The 23,364-nt window shown below is 50.4% G+C and overlaps 1 protein-coding gene across 6 annotated transcripts in view; it reads right to left on the reverse strand.

Annotated features, from left to right (window-relative positions):
- C3G (C3G guanyl-nucleotide exchange factor) overlaps positions 1–23,364 on the reverse strand; it is a 411,105-nt gene that overhangs the window by 142,156 nt on the left and 245,585 nt on the right. The window contains exon 1 of one of the 6 annotated variants that reach the window (XM_071686032.1): positions 2,047–2,147. The exons of the other annotated variants lie outside the window; for them this stretch is intronic. The gene's annotated coding sequence lies outside the window, so the exon portion shown is untranslated. Of the gene's footprint in view, positions 1–2,046; positions 2,148–23,364 lie in introns of those variants that run through there. 6 annotated transcript variants of the gene reach the window in all.

A 23,364-nucleotide genomic window follows, 5' to 3' on the forward strand; every position in this document is an offset into this window, starting at 1 on the left:
TCTTCTCCATGTATGGGAGTTACCATGGCTGTCTGCTTCAACACTAGACATATCAATGTTTTTAAATATATGTATGAATACATATACGTACCAAGACACACACACACATATTTTGTCATACATATTCGCCATTGCCCGCGTTTGCAAGGTAGCATTCACAACAGAGGACTGGGCCTAAGAGGTAATATCCTCACTAGGCCCCCTTCTATGTTCCTTCTTTTGGAAAAGTAAAAACTGGAGGGGAAGATTTCCAGCCCCCCTCAGCTCCCTCCCCTTTCAGTCAACTTCTACGACACGCAGGAAATACGTGGGAAGTATTCTTTCTCTCCTATCCCCAGGGAGAATATATATATATATATATATATATATATATATATATATATATATATATATATATATATATATATATATATGTGGGCATTTAATCAGATTTTTTTTCTGAATCTTTCAAGTTGTGTAATGTCTTTGTACGTGACTGGGGGAGGTTGTGCAAGACACCTCCAGGAATTCGCCTCAATGTTTCTATATGAATCCACCAAATCCTCTTCATGCGCGGGTGGCAGAGGAGGAGGAGGAGGAGGGGGTCAGTGGAGCAGGCGCCACGCACCGGCCAATGACCACCCGCCGCTACATGCACGTCCGCACACAGGCATTACCTAACCTCCCCCCCAAGGCTCACTCCAATCACTCCCACCTGCTCCTCTGACCTCTCCACTTGAAGATGATGAAGATGATGAGGTCGAATCAAAAAGAGTGCGAGATAACCCTTCCAGGCGTCTTGCACAACCTCCCCAGTTATGTGAAAGGCGATGACAGACAACTCATGAGAAATGGACACGTTTGTGATATAAGACCAACAGTTATCCGGTCATTTTGCCATATATTTTTTTTTCTGTCGAGAGCTACCACCCACACAATCTATCTATCTCTCCATCTATCTCTATCTATCTATCTCTTCATCTATCTATCTATCTATCTCTTCATCTATCTATCTATCTATCTATCTATCTATCTATCTATCTATCTATCCATCTATCTATCTTTTTTTCTCATACATATTCGCAATATCCCGCATCAGCGAACTAGCGTTCACAACAGAGGACTGAGCCTTAAGAGGGAATATCCTCACTTGGCCCCCTTCTTTGTTCCTTTTTTCGGAAAATCTAATAAGGTAGGGGAGGATTTCCAGCTTCCCCCCCCCCCCGCTCCCTCCCCTTTTAGTCGCCTTGTTCGCCGTTTCCCGCGTTATCGAGGTATCGGCAGGAACAGGCGAAGAGATAGCCTCATTCGCTCACATCCATTCTCTTTCTGTCAGTTGTCATCCATCGAAAGCAGAGCTACCTTATTCACAACCTCGTCCCACAGGCCTCAGGTTCAGTCCAATGACATCAAGTCTCCCCCTGTATACCACATCGCCCTAGTTCACTCTATCCCGTGCATGCCTCTCACCCTCCTGCATGTTCAGACCCCACGCTTTCAAAATCTTATTCACTCCATCCTTCAACCATCAATTCGACCTCTCTCTCTCTCTCTCTCTCTCTCTCTCTCTCTCTCTCTCTCTCTCTCTCTCTCTCTCTCTCTCTTCTAGTCTCGTTCATTTGTGACACATGTATCCTCTCTTTGTCAACCTCTCCTCACTCATCCTCCCCATGTGTCCAAACCACTTTGGCACATCCACTTAAACTCTGTCTGTCTGTCTGCCTCTCTCTCTCTCTCTCTCTCTCTCTCTCTCTCTCTCTCTCTCTCTCTCTCTCTCTCTCTCTCCTGTGTGTGCGTGTGTGTGTGTGTGTTCTCGGACTCCCCCTGGAAGGCTCCACCACCGTCCCGTGGACAGAGAGAGTACATCCTACCTGTCTCCAGCAGAGCGTCGTGCCACGACCCATATACACTTACCACACTGGTGCGTCACGAGGGCGTGGCGGGCAGAACGGGTGAGTGAGTGCCTCCTACCTGGGTCGTACACCCGCACCAAGCCCACCCTACCACCCCAGCAGGACAGTCCTCATCCCTGACTGGGAACGGGAAGAGATATAGCCACACACTCACCCTCGTGTCAGTACCCTCCGTTGACCACCTCCCATAACAGGGGAGGGAGGGTCGTGTCCCGGAGCCGGGCCGCCCCACGCCATCCTTACCTGCAACAAAAGACACAAGACATATAATACAACTGCTGCACAAAATCCTACAATAACAGCAAAATCCTACAATAACAGCAAAATCCTACAATAACAGCAAAATCCTACAATACAGCAAAATCCTACAATAACAGCAAAATCCTACAATCACAGTCTACTGCCATTATGCACCATGGCTGTTACCACTGAAGAACACCCTGCATTAACAGTGGGCATCAGGCTATGGTACTACAATAGAAAACGGGACAGACCACACCACCACAAGAGGGACGGGCTGTCTGTAACAATGTGAAGTTAACCTCACGTCCACACTCCTGTATCAGAACTATCATTACTAAATCTTCTATACTTGATCTCTGTGTCGCACTGACTACAAAATACAGGACTTTCTATAGTCAGAATACATAATAAATGTACACACAAGATACAGTGCATCCTTGTACTATCATAATATTGCAGTAATATAATACCATTTTCTATTAACCCGAGGCGAGAGACACTAAAAGTTTCCTAAAGTTGCGTTACCGATTCTCGAAACACAGGCGACCCCAGTCCGTTTCCCCGTCTTCTGCCGTGACTCATTCTACGACGAAGATGACGACACCACGATATACGCGGCCTAACACAGCGCCCCCCCGTGGGTGGCACGTCCTCCCCAGTGGTGTCCACTGTTAAGGCAACACATTCGTGTGGTAATATGAAGATGCCTCCTCCTCCTCCACCGCCACCGCCCACAACCTCCCTCGTCCCCTTCCTTGATCTTGCCCATCGCAACCTGGCGACACGCAACACCTCTGCGCCTCTCCACCATCACGGACCTTACGGACCATTACCAGACCCCCTCAGTGGTCGCCCACAGGGTGTAAGGGGCCATCTCCATCCCTCCCAGTGCCTCTCCACCATCACGGACCTACGGACCATTACCAGACCACCTCAGTGGTCCCCTACAGGCTGTAAGGGGCCATCTCCATCCCTCCCAGTCCCCCTCAACTGTGACGTCCCACACGGGATAAAGATAGGACCCATTGAGCTTCCTCGTCCTTACGTCGAAGGACGTAACAGGTCAACGTAGGTGTCAAAAGTCGACATCAGAGGTCGCCTTACGACCCTCCACGAACATCCCTAACAAGAACCTCCATGGCTGGACCACCACCAACCACGTCGCCATGAACACCTCACACATCAGTCTGGCCTCCAATCACATGGCAGTGTCAAATGCTTCGCCAGGTCCCCCATCCTCCTCCTCCTGTACGTCGCTCAGTGCGCCAAGTGCCTCTACACGCTGAGGTGGAGGGGAACACGTCTAGGCCATTACCTAATCCTCCAGCTATTCACCTCCACATTCTTCGTACACTCAGGAGGTATGAACTCCCCAAGTGGCAGAACTGGAGAAGATCTACGCAACTCTTCTTCTTCCCAAATTCACCTACGACTTCTCCGCTTCGTCTTCCTTATCCAGCACACTACACTGGAGGGGCTACTGGAGGAGGCGTAGAAAATTGCCTGGAAGATCATCCCCTGTCCCCCCTTACACCACTTAACATGAAGCGTTATACGCACTGGTCCTTTCTACTGTCTTCAATCAACGCCTGAACATCACAGGAGAGTTTGGAGAGAAGCTGTGGCATCATCTCGCCAGTGTCACCTCCTGCCTCTAGAGATCCCTCGTCCCCAAGATGCAGTTCAACACCACCGCCGCATCGAGTCCATCCAAACTTAAGCAGACTGCTACGGAGAACAACCCTTCTCCAACCACTATAAACATTTTAAATATTTATTCTCCGAGTAAACACTGTCTTACTACAGCTGTAGTGAGTGCATTTCTTCTGTATATTTTCAGCTTTTAGATACGTGTTTTGCCTGATGAATACCTGTACGGTATTCATACAGTACCGTAAATCATAATTATCATTCAATGGTTTATCATATGATCATTATCATCAATATCCCTGGCATCCAGTGTACGTCATCATATCCTTCAATTGGTGTCCATCGTAACCCACAAAGCTCAGGAGGCGAGAGAGGGCAGCGCCCTCCCTCGCCTTGCCCAACCAACAAGCTTAACTACCCATGACGTACCACTATACAGCTATACGTTAAGGGCACTCCATACCACCGTGTCCACACCACGCAATCACAACCTTCAGGGACTTACGGAGGGATCAGGACCCGGTCGAACTGAGCTCCCTCCCCCAAGCCCACAACACAACAGCTGCGTGGGACTATGCCTCAGGTGAGGCCTGGGTTGGATGAAGACACCTGTGCCTGGCTCGGACCCTCCTACGGCTGATGAATAAATAGGAAACGACATGAGGACATTTAACACCCAAACAACATACCAGCTCACCACCACCAGGAAATGTGGGTCGGCCATTCCTGTGAGGCGAGTTCACAGGGTTTTTTTTTTTTTTCCCCCCCTCCCTCCTTCCTCCTCCTCCTCCTCGCGGGCCATGAGCGGCGCGGTGGCCGGGCGTGGGCCAACCTCACCTCGCATATAAGGAACGTGCGACTTGCATTGTCACTGAGGGCAAGCTTGTCCCAGGCCCTGGCAGACACTCCAGCCACATCATCCACACACACACACACACACACACACAATAAGAGCTCCTCTCTCTCTCTCTCTCTCTCTCTCTCTCTCTCTCTCTCTCTCTCTCTCTCTCTCTCCACGCATTTCATTAATTTCCATAATTTCAACCATGTCTGGCATGACAATATATCTTCGAGACCTACCACACAGACCTAAAGCAGGGACACATTTCCCCCCCGTCCTCTGGGGGTTGGGGAAAGGGACTTTAGAACTGGATTATGATCATCTAGAAAATACAGCGTCCGCAAGAAGCCTTGTTCACCCCCAACATATTTTCAAAGGCTGTACGTGCCTGAGGTTTAGCGTGGGTACAAGCATATGACGCTCTCCGGGTGAAATCATTTTATATCCGGTCGTTGAGACTAATGATTCTAACTGTGTGACCGCCAGGAATTCGCCTCAGTGTGCCTCAGGCTTTCTTTAGGAACAAGATGTTCTTTCTTTACTCTCTCTCTCTCTCTCTCTCTCTCTCTCTCTCTCTCTCTCTCTCTCTCTCTCTCTCTCTCTCTCCTTCCCCCGGACTACCACTTTATTTTCGAAATTTCGCTTTGGGGCGCTGCATTTCTTCCAACTGTGATCCAAGATGGTTGGCACTTACCTTTCCACGAAGGAGAAAGCCCGAATTCTCTCGCCTGGAAACAGGGAAATGTGGGGACGCGAGCGAGTTCTAGGCGTACTGGGCGCTCAGAAAGCAGGATGAGGAGGCTCCCTTAACCAAAACCATATCTCTGGTCGCCCAGGGAAGGCTTCTCCATCTACAGGTAACCTCCTCAAGACGAGAAGTATTGAAGTAACCCCGCAATTCAGCCGCCGAACTCAAGGAAAGCCCTCCAAAACTTAAAGAAAACGTCCGACAAAGAAACAATCATCGAACGATCGATCAATATCGCCTACAAAATGATTTCACATTCTCTCCCGCAAGCCAGCTGCCAAGCCCCTGCTGGCGAAAGAAATGAAACGCATTTGATTCGCATTTGCAATGAAATACAAAGACTGGAGTGATCAAATCATTAACTGAGGGCCGGTCTTGATGTGGACATTTGTCCATGACTAGAACCTCCAACGTATAAGAAAAAAAGCAGAGTGAGGCGGAGGAAGGTGAGGAGGCCGGAGGATGCCAGCCGGTATGACTCTTGTTTCATAGTGAAGACAGTGAAGCATCCACATAGTATGATGGTCTGGGGTTCCTTAGTGGTACAAGGAGCAGGGGAAGGTTGTACATCTTACGTAAACACTCTACAATAATGGAGAACGGTACATTAAGGTGCTAGAGGACCATCTGCTTCATATTTCTTACAAGGCTCACGGGTTGTGATCACTTCATACGGAGTAGTTCCCCCTGCCATAAAGCTAGAGATGATAAACCGGTTATCTGGGAAAAATATTCGACAACTGGAACGACCCGGGAACTCCCCAGGCCTTAACCCAATCGAGAACTGCTTCTGGAAGCTGATGAAAGTCAAGGTAACTTCCTGCAACACCTTATCAGTGGTTCTCCTCATTCAGGAGATCAAGACCCTACGGACCAAAAACATGAACTTGGAATACTTTAAGATCCTTGCCAACTCCATGTCCATATGTCTCCTGATGGTAATCGAGGCCAAGGGAGAGATGACATGGTAATGTGTGACATTATATTTTTGTTTAAAAATTCATGTTATTGTGAGGTGGAAAAAAAATGGGGGGGAAGGGGGCTATTTCTGTGGCGGATAAGTTTTTTTTTTTTCCAGGACAGTGTACGAGATCATCCTAGGATAACAACATCAGCGAACCTCATATCACATAAACTGATGCATCAAGATCTGAAAAAAATGATCTCTTATGAAATTCTTGCCTACACTTTCTCTTTACCGTGAAATACATTCTAAAGAGACAAGTAATGAACACGAGAGAGTGTAGCGGTAAGCAACCCCTGTCGGCAGATACGCATCCGTCCATGTTCAACACCAGGTGGGCCAGCGGACCGCGGCTTCCAACACCCTCAGTCGACCAATGACCTAACCCAGCAGCCTACGATCAGCCAGGACTAAAGCGGGTGGAAGGCCCCTGAAGTATACCCACCAAGCCATCACCACCCCTGCTGCGGTATCCCACATCATTCATCACCTAGGCAGCTTGAACTACCGACAGGTAGTTCAGCTAGTGTGGCGTGTACTAGTGGTAAAAGTAGTTCATTCACTTAACTAACTGACCATCCTACTTGCTACGACGAGGCCAGGACATTACAAGCACCGGACAAACGAGAGACGGAAGACGTAGACATAATATTATGGGTGAGGAACATGCATGTGACAAGAAGGGTAGGCTGAGGGCTCCATGTATACGACACACAGACATGATGGGTTGATAAACTGAAGACATACACATACACATATAAGTTTATACACAGACCGTATGAGACTTGCAGAATCCAACAAGACAGGAGAATTACGAGGATATATCACGTAAATGTCATGGGCCTGCAAAACATCCTTAGGTATGTCAATGACGTGTTTACGTGTCCATAAAACCTGAGGTCTGGAGGCCTAATGATGGTGACAGACACACTGTATTGTGTAGTGTGTGTGTGTGTGTGTGTGTGTGTGTGTGTGTGTGTGTGTGTGTGTGTGTGTGTGTGTCGGGTCCTGTTCTGGTGTTACCAGACTCCCCCTGCCTGAGGTAACACCGCGAGTGAAAAGTCACCTTCGGCGAGACTGTAAAATCGGGGAATACAATCTCCTCATAGATCTTCGAAGTCCAAAGGAGTCCGTCATTTCCCTGCTTCTGAAAGTAGCGCAGCCTTGGAGCTGAAGAAGCTCCTGTAAAAGAGTCGTGGAATAACTCTAGGAGCCTTTTAGGAAATAAACTGCTTCTGCTCCGTCTGCCAGGTACACCTACACCCCATTCTGACTGTGGTCTTGTTTACCACCGGACTGGTAGACTGGTATACCATCTGTCAAAACACTTTCCGTAATACTTGATGCCTCAGTATCACTCAAAAGTAGGATGTCTTTGAAGCCATGACGAATTAAAGCATACTTAATATTGCTTACTATGCCCAGGCTGAGGTCTACCTCTGGCATGGGACAGGCCTGTCTGAGCAAGCTAACATGATGAGAGGGAATCCAAGAGACTCATCTTAAAGTTCTCTGTTTCTGGAGGCGCAAGGTAGATTCTACATGCAGGTGACAGTAGTACCTTTACCTCCTGGGTTAAGAGAGTGAGGGCAGGTGAGGGAGGGGGACTCCTCTCGCCATCAGACGTGATATATAAGTTGTTAATAAGGCAAGTCGTCCTGTGTGTTGTGGATCCCCCACATAGCTCTATTGTGATACAGTTGACCAGCTGTTGAGACGTGCGTACACTGGTGGCCTGGATTCCTCCACCTTCTGTGTTAGTTATGACAGAGAGACACATACACACAGAGCCGACCCTGTTCTCACGTAAGGAACCATCAGCGGATTCCAGTGTACCTGTTACGTGTAGGTTTTCTAACACTGTGGTGTCTTAACGTTACGCTCGTAAGCTGATGACAACTGAATTCATCCTTCTTAGGTATCTAAACCTGGTGTATGTCAGGTTTAATCGGGTTTATCCTGGGTTTAACCGCAATACTGCTGGTGTTAGGGTTTATGGTGTACAACCATGTCCAGTTATTATATCACTGGCATGGTATGTGGCTCCGTGAGGCGGTCAGGTAAGGCCTGGTGTTTTACGTCTTGTGTGATGTGTGGCGCAACAGTAGGTCACTGAAGGTCTTTGCCTCCTATGATTGTTTGTTTAAGGGTCTGGAGCAGTAGTGATGAAGGGGGAAGGAATACATCAGTTCTCCTGTTGACAATTCCAGTATTCATGGAACAATCATGGATGACCCTCAAGACATCATCTCGTATAGCTTCCAGTGGTTTTGCCTGGCGATGTGATGGGGGTGAGGCATGGTAAGCGATACCACATACAATGCACATGACATAGGTTGTAGCCACAAGGGGGTTGTGGGGACATAGGTTGTAGCCACAAGGGGGTTGTGGGGACATAGGTTGTAGCCACAAGGGGGGTTGTGGGGACGTAGGTTGTAGCCACAAGGGGGTTGTCGGGGTTTCGGTTGGTGTTGGAAATATTCCTTTAGGTTATTACTATACTACAAAAGCTGGTTGTTGCATGGGGTCTGTTAATACACCCAGGTACGTGCAGATTAAACACTGTTCAGCCACATTATCGTGAGTGTGGATGCGGGTGACACATGGAGCTCTAACAATATGAGTTAAGGTGACTGGTTCACGCTGTGGTCAAGACCAGACGACGTAGTGTGAGGAGGTGTCGTGGCCGCTGTACAGGGCCAGCTGGCTCTGAAAAAGTGCTCGTCTCTCTACCTAATATCTGTCTCCTTTATCTTAAAGTGTCAGACCTTGTATGGGGTGTGGGTAACAATACACTGAGGACATCAGGGCTGAGTAAAACGTTCCGAGAATCTAATATCACAAACTGCTTCCCTAAACGGAAGACTGGAGTGTCCGGCGGACGTGTACCGCCCTATCATGTTGAGGAATTTCCCAGCGCCTCCAAGGAGGAGGCTTACGCTCGAAGCTGGGCTCTCTCAACTGTGGAAAATGCAGCCTCGAGGTCTATGAAGGCGAGGTCTATGAGGGCGAGGTCTATGAAGGCGTTCCAGGGGTCCGTTGTTGTGTGAGGAAGTTTACTTGGCAGTTATGCGTTTGGTGAGGAGAGTGCGTTCGAACTTAGAAGGAAGAAGTTAGTGTATTCTAACTGTAGAAGGAAGAAGTTAGTGTGTTCTAACTGCAGAAGGAAGAAGTTAGTGTGTTCTAACTGCAGAAGGAAGAAGTTAGTGCGTTCTAACTGCAGAAGGAAGAAGTTAGTGTGTTCTAACTGCAGAGGGAAAAAGTTAGTGTGTTCTAACTGCAGAGGGAAAAAGTTAGTTTGTTTTAACTGCATAAGGAAGAAGTTAGTGTGTTCTAACTGCAGAAGGAAGAAGTTACTGTGTTCTAACTGCAGAAGGAAGACGTTAGTGTGTTCTAACTGCAGAAGGACGAAGTTAGTGTGTTCTAACTGCATAAGGAAGAAGTTAGCGTGTTCTAACTGCAGAAGGAAGAAGTTAGAGAGAGACAGGTATACACTTTTCTGAGTTGGGTTGGCGTTCTCTCTCCGAGGCTGAAAGAAACGTACCACTGCGAGACTCAATGGTATAATAGTCCGGAGATCGCAACGCTGGTGACTTAGGCAGGTAGGTACTGGCAGCGCTGAACATGGCAAACCGTCATGCACTGACGTTGCTGCTTCGCCCATCGTAAGAGCGGCGGTGTCCAGCTTCTCCAATGTGACAGGGTTTCCGTCTGGTACATCGACGTGCCACAGCGTCCATCAACCCGTGTATTCTTCTTGCCACGCGTTGGGATCCCTCAGCAGATTCTACCTGGACGACCAGTGGTGCAGGAGGTGAGCAACCGCAGCCAGGAGGACAGTGGTGGTGGTGCTGGGGGAGAGGAGGAGGAGTGGAAGGTCCCTCCGTTGCGGGGTATCATCTCGTCGAATCGACCGGGGATCCGATACACCACAGGCCACAACCTGCTGTTGCCTCATCCCCTCACTGTGGCCTCAGTGACTCCCCATCTGCTGCACTCTATCCCAGCTGCATGCTGCACTCTATCCCAGCTGCATGCTGCACTCTATCCCAGATGACTGCTCTACTCTTTTTTCTTCCCCCTAGGAACCATCTGCACTATGTCCTAGCCCGTTGCTGGGGCTCAGCCCCAGCGTGCAGCTGACAGATTGGAGTGATTTGCGCCGCTGTCAGCGGTCGGTTTATTGAGACGGCCTTGTTCATCGTGTGAGCGGAAGCGCAACAGGATTACAGACGTCACGAACGGTCTCTGTCACACCCCCAGTGTGACAAAATGCGTTACATGCGTTACATAATCTCTCACAGGGTAAGTTGTACCGACTAGATGCACAAAAAAAAAAAAAATGTTGGATACTAACTTAACATTTCAGATATGAACATTAAGGTGTTGTGACATTTCTTGCTGGGTTCAATGCCAGTCTGTTGGCACGTACAGTCCCAGCCTGCTGCTGAGCTCAGTCCCAAAAGCTGTTGCTGAGCTCAGTCCCAAAAGGTGCTGCTGAGCTCAGTCCCAAAAGCTGCTGCTGAGCTCAGTCCCAAAAGCTGCTGCTGAGCTCAGTCCCAGCCTGCTGCTGAGCTCAGTCCCAGCCTGCTGCTGAGCTCAGTCCTAGCCTACTACTGTGTTCAGTCCCAGCCTGCAGTACTCTGCTCAGGGCCACTTCTTTTTCTTAAGTGTATGGTAACTCTCTCTCTCTCTCTCTCTCTCTCTCTCTCTCTCTCTCTCTCTCTCTCTCTCTCTCTCTCTCTCTCTCTCTCTTCTCAGCCCGGTCTAAAGCTAGGATGTCGCGAGGCCTCCGTGTTCAGTTCGGCATCTAGGGGGGGTTCAACTGGTGATAAGGTGGTCGTATGAACCAGTGAGGGGGGTCGTCGTCAGCGAGGAACGACTTGCAACCAACACCCATCAATCGACACAGCTCTCGCAGCAGTGACAACCACGGGCGGTGGCACAGGAAGACGAGCAACACTGACAACAGTTCGATTCCCTCTTTCCCTCGCGGACCCTGCGTCACCAAGATGGCACACACTCCACGAGGGAAAACCTGGCACACACACACACACACACACACACACACACACACACACACACATAAGGCTTCCGTACCAGCCATGCAGCGCAAGAGATGGAGACGAGACCCCGCACCGCAAGTCCAACACGATCATCCACAGTGAACCATACCATACCCCATACAACGCGGTGATTCGGCCTGTCTCAGGACGTATATGTGTGTGGAGAGACGCCAGGGGAGGAGGAAAAAAATATTATATACAGCCAACGAGATGACAATCTGACCCCCGGCCAACAATGCCTCCTGACGGAGACAATATACAGGGAGGAGGGAGGAGGTGGAGGGTGTGTTTCCATAAGAGGCGTATGTTGAGGTGGTGGTGAGGAGTTCGGTGACACCTGGCACAAGTGGGAGAGGGAGTGGCGAGCGGCCCCCGCCGGCGGTACCGTTACCGCCAGCTGACCGCAACAACCCTGGCGCCGTCCCTTACCTGTTTACACTGACTCCACCAGACGACTCCTAGGCGTCTCTCTCTCCCCTCGACACATACACATACACCTACCTTCTTCCCTCACTTAATATGGGCAAAATATCCCCGCAACTCGTTCCTTCGTCAATAATGTATAAGATAACATATATATAACCTAGCTACATAGTGACGAGTAAGCCTGACAGTTATGACTGAGGCAGTGCGAGGTGGTGTTGGTGAGTGTCGGCCCGATATGGCGGGGGCGTCCAACCTCACTCCTGCTCGACACCAGCAGCAGCCAACCTTATACGTGGCGCCTCTTATGTATATACCTTGTGTGTGGTGAAGGGAGATGATGTGGTGTGGGTGAGTGACCTGGAGGGCTATAGTGCACGCTGCAGCCCTCACTGCGTAGCTCCGCCACAAGAGCCTGCCCGCGACGCCCACTGCCCTCTGCCCACGCACGACCAGCAGCCTCCTCCTCCTCCCTGGGCCGACGCGTCGCCACCAAAAAAAACCTCGACGAGAACCACGGCTGGGTTACAGCGGCACCTTCTGTGCACTTTGCTCCCACCAGGAGGGGGACGAGTGTGGAATAAATTCGCAGCTCCTGAGGCGACCATCGGTCAAAATCAATCCACCAACGCCAGCCACAGCCTACTGCAGCAGAGCTTCTGTTATTTGCTCTTAAACAACTGAGGCAGCACTTGCACCTACAGACCAGGTGGGTGGGTGGGTCTGTGCACGGGGTTAGCAACACCTGGAGCAGTCTTGGTGGGTCTTCTTCCCTCACACCTTGGGCTGAAATGAAGCTGCTGGGTTGGGTTAATGGTAGACTAAGCTGTTGGAGGCCGCAGCCTGTTAAGTATAAACTTCCAATCTGTCCACCTTGGTAAGCCTGTTCCATCCACTACCCCAACCCGCCTATACCACCTCCCCCATTACATCCACCATCCACAGCCCTACAGACCCTCACTACCATTGTTATCTTACTGGAGCTACCCATCTCGCTCACCTCTCGTTACCACTGCTCCATTATTCCAGTTCGGTTCTATACCCTATGGAAGTGACTGTGTCTACTCCACTACAATTCCCATACCCTCACATGATAAGACAGAAGCCAGCACAATACGTGTCCTCCTCTGCAACTCAACCAAAGATCTATTTTGGAAACCTCGTCGAAGAAGGACGAGGAGAAACATACGTGTTGCGGTGGATCACCGAATATAGTGTTCGGTGAAAACAAATCGGGAGAGATTGAAAACATTCGGGATACATCCCAGACACCAGCCTGGAGCGATTATAACGTCGACGCGTGTCCGAGCCCAGGCCATAATGACGTCATACGACCTCACCTTTGACGAAGGGCGGAACGGTGGAATGAATCGACGAAAGACGATACATTTGATTCCGTCATCTTGTTAACCCAGGGAAATACAACCATTGATGTCACTATTCGAGGAACTTTCTCCCTCGCCCGACCGCTGTGTGCTAACACCACGACGTAAAGTAGGATAAAAGTTAGAACACTAGTCATGTTCTGGCTATATGGGGGCAGTAATACACCTGAATTACAGGCACAGACCATCTGAATTACAGGCACACACCATCTGAATTACAGGTACAGACCATCTGAATTACAGGCACAGACCATCTGAATTACAGGTACAGACCATCTGAGTTACAAGTACGGACTCCTGTCTGTACCTGTAACTCAGATCTTTTTCTGTGTTTACGTGGCCAGTAAGGTGACACTTTTGACACTTTTTTTCCCTAGTATATGTTGTAGATTATTCATGAGGCTAGAGGCGAAAGATACATCAAAGATACATACAAGGAACATACTGGGAACTGTATGTGTCATTGCCCCGACTCCTGCATTACCCTCGACAGTCAAGAATCGTTCGCAACACCATGGGAAAGTCGAACATAACTGCACCGATTCTTGCCGGACCAGCAAACAAATACGACACATCAGACAGCCTGGTAGACCAGGCCCCTGATCAGTATAGCCTGGTCGTACACCGAGCTGCGGGGTTAGAAGACAGCCCCCCAAAAAAAACCACGGAAAGGTATACATGAGGTACGGTAAGATGAACCCCACCACAGAGCCATCTTCCGCCCTACCACAGCCTCTGACGAGGGGGAGGCGGCCCCTGCAACCACACCACAACCCCCCCACAGTCTGCCCCAGCCTTACCACCACACTACCTCGGAGCCATGCATCCATACCACAACCTCCCACTCCTATACCCCAGCCCACAACACCAATGCCTTGCGCCATCCCTTACCGAACTCCGACATCTTTACGACCCACGAACGCTCCTTCAAACTTTGGCACTTTCTCCAATCTTACCCTCCTCCCAAGGGTTCTTAATACCTCTACCTCACTCTACCCTCCTCCCATGGGCCTCTGATACCACTACCACGCTCTACCTCGTCCCAAGGGTCCTTAATACCTCTACCACACTCTACCCTCCTCCCAAGGGTCCTTAATACCTCTACCACACACTACCCTCCTCCCATGGGCCTCTGATACCTCTACCACACTCTACCTCGTCCCAAGGGTCCTTAATACCTCTACCACACTCTACCCTCCTCCCAAGGGTCCTTAATACCTCTACCACACACTAACCTCGTCCCATGGGCCTCTGATACCTCTACCACACTCTACCCTCCTCCCAAGGGTCCTTAATACCTCTACCACACTCTACCCTCGTCCCATGGGCCTCTGATACCTCTACCACACTCTACCTCGTCCCAAGGATCCCCAACGCCTCGACCACAGCCAGCCAGGCAGCCACCTGTCCTATGACCACATCCACACAACACCTGACGACCTGGTAAGACAGTCGACCAGCATCGAAGGAGGCAGTCATCACCAGACGACCTGGTAAGACAGTCGACCAGCATCGAGGGAAGCAGTCACCACCCGACGACCAGGTAAGACAGTCGACCAGCATCGAGGGAGGCAGTCACCACCCGACGACCAGGTAAGACAGTCGACCAGCATCGAGGGAGGCAGTCACCACCAGACGACCTGGTAAGACAGTCGACCAGCATCGAGGGAAGCAGTCACCACCCGACGACCTGGTAAGACAGTCGACCAGCATCGAGGGAGGCAGTCATCACCAGACGACCTGGTAAGACAGTCGACCAGTATCGAGGGAGGCAGTCATCACCAGACGACCTGGTAAGACAGTCGACCAGCATCGAGGGAGGCAGTCATCACCAGACGACCTGGTAAGACAGTCGACCAGTATCGAGGGAGGCAGTCACTACCTGACGACCTGGTAAGACAGTCGACCAGCATCGAGGGAGACAACGACTGTGGTTGCCAGGGGTCGTCTACCAGGTCACGGTCTCAACCACAGGTCGAGCAGCAAGGTCGTCGGCCTCACGGGCCTCCGTCACGCCAACACAGGGCTGGTGGCTGATGAAGACCCTCATTTCCCAGTCCAGTTCCCTCACTCGTCTCTCTCGACGGACCCTCCTGCGGCCTAGTCATCCCCCGAACCTCCCTCTCCAGAGGCCACCATCGCAGGCCTCCCTCCTCACCACCATGCACGCCTCTCCCCCCCCCCCCCCCCCCCGAGGGTCTCCCACATGCTCCCGGCAAAATCTGGGACATCTCCCACGTTAGCCGCCCCTCCTTCCACATTATCCAGCCTCCCTCCACATTATCCAGCCTCCCTCCACACGTTTGCCAGCCTCCCTCCACATTATCCAGCCTCCCTCCACACGTTTGCCAGCCTCCCTCCACATTATCCAGCCTCCCTCCACGCGTCTGCCACCCTCCCTCCACATTATCCAGCCTCCCTCCACGCGTCTGCCACCCTCCCTCCACATTATCCAGCCTCCCTCCACACATTAGCCAGCCTCCCTCCACATTATCCAGCCTCCCTCCACGCGTCTGCCACCCTCCCTCCACACATTAGCCAGCCTCCCTCCACATTATCCAGCCTCCCTCCACGCGTCTGCCACCCTCCCTCCACACATTAGCCAGCCTCCCTCCACATTATCCAGCCTTCCTCCACGCGTCTGCCACCCTCCCTCCACACATTAGCCAGCCTCCCTCCCTCCACACATTAGCCAGCCTCCCTCCACATTATCCAGCCTCCCTCCAAGCGTCTGCCACCCTCCCTCCACACATTAGCCAGCCTCCCTCCACATTATCCAGCCTCCCTCCACGCGTCTGCCACCCTTCCTCCACACATTAGCCAGCCTCCCTCCACGCGTGTGCCACCCTCCCTCCACATTACCCAGCCTCCCTCCAAGCGTCTGCCACCCTCCCTCCACACATTAGCCAGCCTCCCTCCACATTATCCAGCCTCCCTCCACGCGTCTGCCACCCTCCCTCCACACATTAGCCAGCCTCCCTCCACATTATCCAGCCTCCCTCCACGCGTCTGCCACCCTCCCTCCACACATTAGCCAGCCTCCCTCCACATTATCCAGCCTCCCTCCATGCGTCTGCCACCCTCCCTCCACACATTAGCCAGCCTCCCTCCACACATTATCCAGCCTCCCTCCACACATTAGCCAGCCTCCCTCCACACATTAACCACCCTCCCTCCACACATTAACCAGCCTCCCTCCACACATTACCACATCCTCCACGACCCACATCTCTCCCAGCGAGGAGGACGACACACATCACCACATTGCCAACACATCTCTGAAGGAACTCCTCCACCTCCTCCACCACCACCACACCTCATGACCGAGTCTCTCCTTGTGGTGGAGGAGGTGGAGGGAGGTGGAGGGGACAGATATGGACGACATATTCCTCTCCCCAGCCACCACATGACCTGCCCGGGAGGGGCAACCTGCTGGGGAGTGGCCAGCTCCTCACCAGCGGAGATGGGAATGGCACACACACACACACACACACACGGGCGCAGGTGGGTGTGGGTGGCGGAGGCCGAGGGTGGGGGGGCTACTCACCTGTGTGAGCCGGACCCACACTGACAGCTTCCAGTGTGGCCATCCCCTTACCTCCCTCCCTCACCGACCCTCACCCTGCCTTCATATCCTTCCTTCTATAGTCCCTCAAACTGCCTTCATATCCTTCCTTCTCCACTCCCTGGGACTGCCTTCATATCCTTCCCTTCCTTCCTCAATCCCTGGGACTGCCTTCATATCCTTCCCTTCCTTCCTCAATCCCTCGGACTGCCCTCACTGGGCAGAAGCGGCGCCAGGGGAGGTGCGGCTAGTGGTGCCGCTAGCGGTGGCCACAGGAGCGGCAGCAGGGGAGGTGCGGCCGGGGTGGGTGCCGCTAGCGGCGACCTCAGGAGCGGCGGCACAACACTACTGACCAGCGATGGCGACGTAAACACGACCGCAGTGCGTTGCGTCACACCCGCGGCGGCCAAGGCCTGCCGCAACTGCGTCACCAGCGGTGCCGCAGCTCCAACCACAGGCTGGGTCTTGCCTTACACACACACACACACACACACACACACACACACACACACACTGTGATAACCACGATAACACAGCGTTAGAATTACGTACTATCATTGATATATCAGGAGTACGTGTGTGTTATCCCTGCCACAATAAAACTATCCCAGCCACGTCCCAACCATCCCGCCACTATCCCAACCACGTCCCAACCATCCCGTCACTATCCCTGCCACAATAAAGCTATCCCAGCCACGTCCCAACCATCCCGCCACTATCCCAGCCACGTCCCAACCATCCCGTCACTATCCCTGCCACAATAAAGCTATCCCAGCCACGTCCCAACCATCCCGCCACTATCCCAGCCACGTCCCAACCATCCCGTCACTATCGCTGCCACAATAAAGCTATCCCAGCCACGTCCCAACCATCCCGCCACTATCCCAGCCACGTCCCAACCATCCCGTCACTATCCCTGCCACAATAAAGCTATCCCAGCCACGTCCCAACCATCCCGTCACTATCCCTGCCACAATAAAGCCATCCCAGCTAATGCCCAACCATCCCATCACTATCCCTGCCACGTCCTTAACGTCCCAACCATCCCGTCACTATCCCTGCTACAACAAAGCTATCCCAGCTACGTCCCTAACATCCCAACCATCCCATCACCATCCCTGCCACGTCCCTAACATCCCAACCATCCCGTCACTATCCCTGCCACGTCCCTAACGTCCCAACCATCCCGTCACTATCCCTGCCACGTTCCTAACGTCCCAACCATTCCGTCACTATCCCTGCCACAATAAAGCTATCCCAGCCACGTCCCAACCATCCTGTCACTATCCCTGCCACAATAATGCTATCCCAGCCACGTCCCAACCATCCTGTCACTATCCCTGCCACAATAATGCTATCCCAGCCACGTCCCAACCAACCCGCCACTATCCCTGCCACAACAAAGCTATCCCAGCTAATGCCCAACCATCCCATCACTATCCCTGCCACGTCCCTAACGTCCCAACCATCCCGTCACTATCCCTGCCACAATAATGCTATCCCAGCCACGTCCCTAACATCCCAACCATCCCATCACCATCCCTGCCACGTCCCTAACGTCCCAACCATCCCGTCACTATCCCTGCCACAATAAAGCTATCCCAGCCACGTCACAACCATCCCGTTACTATCCCTGCCACAATAAAGCTATCCCAGCTACGTCCCAACCATCCTGCCACTATCCCAGCTACGTCCCAGCCATCCCGTCACCATCCCTGCCACAATAATGCTATCCCAGCCACGTCCCAACCATCCCGTCACTATCCCTGTCATGATAATGCTATCCCAGCCACGTCCCAACCATCCCGTCACTATCCCTGCCACGATAATGCTATCCCAGCCACGTCCCAACCATCCCGTCACTATCCCTGCCACAATAAAGCTATCCCAGCCACGTCCCAACCATCCCGTCACTATCCCTGCCACGATAATGCTATCCCAGCCACGTCCCAACCATCCCGTCACTATCCCTGCCACAATAAAGCTATCCCAGCTACGTCCCAACCATCCTGCCACTATCCCAGCTACGTCCCAGCCATCCCGTCACTATCCCTGCCACGATAATGCTATCCCAGCCACGTCCCAACCATCCCGTCACTATCCCTGCCACAATAAAGCTATCCCAGCTACGTCCCAACCATCCTGCCACTATCCCAGCTACGTCCCAGCCATCCCGTCACCATCCCTGCCACAATAATGCTATCCCAGTCACGTCACAGCCATCCCGTCACCATCCCTGCCACAATAATGCTATCCCAGCCACGTCCCAACCATCCCGTCACTATCCCTGTCATGATAATGCTATCCCAGCCACGTCCCAACCATCCCGCCACTATCCCAGCCACGTCCCAACCATCCCGTCACTATCCCTGCCACAATAAAGCTATCCCAGCCACGTCCCAACCATCCCGTCACTATCCCTGCCACAATAATGCTATCCCAGCCACGCCCCTAACATCCCAACCATCCCATCACCATCCCTGCCACATCCCTAACGTCCCAACCATCCCGTCACTATCCCTGCCACAATAAAGCTATCCCAGCCACGTCCCAACCATCCCCTCACTATCCCTGCCACAATAAAGCTATCCCAGCCACGTCCCAACCATCCCGCCACTATCCCAGCCACGTCCCAACCATCCCGTCACTATCCCTGCCACGATAATGCTATCCCAGCCACGTCCCAACCATCCCGTCACTATCCCTGCCACAATAAAGCTATCCCAGCCACGTCCCAACCATCCCGCCACTATCCCAGCCACGTCCCAACCATCCCGTCACTATCCCTGCCACGATAATGCTATCCCTTTACCAACAGTCCCAGGTCTTTACTCCCATCAAACCTCGAACCCCAATACCTCCTGCTCCTGCTCCTGCAGGGCCGCCATCGCTGCATTCCTGCCGTCCAAATGTCCCTGACCTTGCCCGGCAGCCACCACAACACCCACGGACCACCACAACACCCACGGACCACCACAACACCCACGGACCACCACAACACCCACGGACTACCACAATACCCACGGACCACCACAACACCCACGGACCACCACAAACACCCACGGACCACCACAATACCCACGGACCACCACAACACCCACGGACCACCACAACACCCACGGACCACCACAACACCCACGGACCACCACAAACACCCACGGACTACCACAACACCCACGGACCATCACAACACCCACGGACCACCACAACACCCACGGACCACCACAACACCCACGGACCACCACATCACCCACGGACCACCACAACACCCACGGACCACCACAACACCCACGGACCACCACAACACCCACGGACCACCACAACACTCACGGACCACCACAAACACCCACGGACCACCACAACACCCACGGACCACCACAACACCCACGGACCACCACAACACCCACGGACCACCACAACACCCACGGACCACCACAAACACCCACGGACCACCACAAACACCCACGGACCACCACAACACCCACGGACCACCACAACACCCACGGACCACCATAACACCCACGGACTACCACAACACCCATGGACTACCACAATACCCACGGACCACCACAACACCCACGGACCACCACATCACCCACGGACCACCACAACACCCACGGACCACCACAACACCCACGGACCACCACAACACCCACGGACCACCACATCACCCACGGACCACCACAACACCTACGGACCACCACAACACCCACGGACCACCACAACACCCACGGACCACCACAACACCCACGGACCACCACAACACCCACGGACCACCGCAACACCCACGGACCACCACAACACCCACGGACCACCGCAACACCCACGGACCACAACACCCACGGACTACCAAAACACCCACGGACCACCACATCACCCACGGACCACCACAACACCCACGGACCACCACAACACCCACGGACCACAACAACACCCACGGGCCACCACAACACCTACGGACCACCACAACACCCACGGACCACCACAACACCCACGGACTACCACAACACCCACGGACCACCACAACACCCACGGACCACCACAACACCCACGGACCACCACAACACCCACGGACCACCACAACACCCACGGACCACCACAAACACCCACGGACCACCACAACACCCACGTACCACCACAACACCCACGGACCACCACCACCACACCTGGAAACAATGGGGTTGAACAGCTCTTGCTCCCGCCCGGGCTGACGGTTCCCGCCACCCGCTGCTCAAGTTAATCACTCAATACACAGCCCAATATTCCCAGGCCTCAGCAGGACGCTGAGAGAGAGAGAGAGAGAGAGAGAGAGAGAGAGAGAGAGAGAGAGAGAGAGAGAGAGAGAGAGAGAGAGAGAGAGAGCACAGCCCAACATTCCTAGGCTTCAGAAGGACATGGAGAGAGCTTAAAGCTCCGGGGAAATGGTTTACAGAAGAAAAAAAAATGAATGGCTTAAAATCTATCTAACTCCGGAAGAGAGAAGAGTGAGGGATGACCTGATCACAACCTTAAAGTCTATAAGAAAAAGATGGATGATGTGGAGAGCGAATGGTTCTTCGAGGATTGTAAGGCTAGAGCAACCAGAGGACATAACACGAAATGAAACATGAAACTTGTTTAAAAAAAGAGAAAAACTTGTAAAATAAAGCAAGAAACTTGTTTAAAAAAGAGAAAAACTTGTAAAATAAAGCAAGAAACTTGTTTAAAAAAAAGAGAAAAACTTGTAAAATAAAGCAAGAAACTTGTTTAAAAAAGAGAAAAACTTGTAAAATAAAGCAAGAAACTTGTTAAAAAAAAAGAGACAAACTTGTAAAATAAAGCAAGAAACTTGTTTAAAAAAGAGAAAAACTTGTAAAATAAAGCAAGAAACTTGTTTAAAAAAGAGAAAAACTTGTAAAATAAAGCAAGAAACTTGTTTAAAAAAAAGAGAAAAACTTGTAAAATAAAGCAAGAAACTTGTTTAAAAAAGAGAAAAACTTGTAAAATAAAGCAAGAAACTTGTTTGAAAAAGAGAAAAACTTGCAAAATAAAGCAAGAAACTTGTTTAAAAAAGATAAAAACTTGCAAAATAAAGCAAGAAACTTGTTTAAAAAAGAGAAAAACTTGTAAAATAAAGCAAGAAACTTGTTTAAAAAAGATAAAAACTTGCAAAATAAAGCAAGAAACTTGTTTAAAAAAGAGAAAAACTTGCAAAATAAAGCAAGAAACTTGTTTAAAAAAGAGAAAAACTTGTAAAATAAAGCAAGAAACTTGTTTAAAAAAGAGAAAAACTTGTAAAATAAAGCAAGAAACTTGTTTAAAAAAGAGAAAAACTTGTAAAATAAAGCAAGAAACGTTTAAAAAATATAAAGAAAAGCTTGTAAAATAAAGCAAGAAACTTGTTTAAACAAGAGAAAAACTTGTAAAATAAAGCAAGAAACTTGTTTAAAAAAGAGATACAGAAAAACTTGTAAAATAAAGCAAGAAACTTGTTTAAAAAAAGATAAAGAAAAACTTGTAAAGTAAAGCAAGAAACTTGTTTAAGAAAAAAATAGAGATAAAGCAGTACAGTTGTATCGTACAGGAGAGGTGGATGAATGGAGTGCCATGACTGAGGATGTGGTTAAAGCAAACACACAACACAAAATTCAAGACAGTATGTGGCTGAGGAGAAGGGTCAAGAGACGTGGTGTCCACGAGTGTAATATTTCCTCGCCACCTTCCTCTTACAGTACAAACAGGTAACTACACCCACTCGATACACTTGAGTAATACAGAGGTAGGTGGAAATACCAGAGTGTGAGACGTGTTACAGAGGTAGGCACAGGTTTTCCCATATTCAATGCAAAAGCACTTACACATAATAGCTCACGTTAATTCGTGTATATATATATATATATATATATATATATATATATATATATATATATATATATATATATATATATATATATATATATATATATTATTATTCATTATTATACTTTGTCGCTGTCTCCCGCGTTGGCGAGGTAGCGCAAGGAAACAGACGAAAGAATGGCCCAACCCACCCACATACACAGAGTCTCTGAGAAGTATCATGTATTTCAAGACAACACGAATCAATGCAAACTTAACAACATTACTTGTTATAACTTCAAACCTAAGAACATTACTTGTTATAACTTCAAACTTAGCAACATTACTTGTTGTAACTTCAAACTTAGCAACATTACTTGTTATAACTTCAAACTTAACAACATTACTTGTTATAACGTCAAACTTAACAACATTACTTGTTATAACTTCAAACTTAACAACATTACTTGTTATAACTTCAAACTTAACAACATTACTTGTTATAACTTCAAACTTAACAACATTACTTGTTATAACTTCAAACTTAACAACATTACTTGTTATAACTTCAAACTTAACAACACTACTTGTTATAACTTCAAACTTAACAACATTACTTGTTATAACTTCAAACTTAACAACATTACTTGTTATAACTTCAAACTTAACAACGTTACTAGTCATAACTTCAAACTTAACAACATTACTTGTTATAACTTGTGAGGTGAACTTATGGGTTCGAGACAAGCGTGTGTGTGTCGATGATATTT

This window comes from Panulirus ornatus, chromosome 41 (assembly GCF_036320965.1).
Source record: "Panulirus ornatus isolate Po-2019 chromosome 41, ASM3632096v1, whole genome shotgun sequence".
Lineage (NCBI taxonomy): Eukaryota > Metazoa > Arthropoda > Malacostraca > Decapoda > Palinuridae > Panulirus > Panulirus ornatus.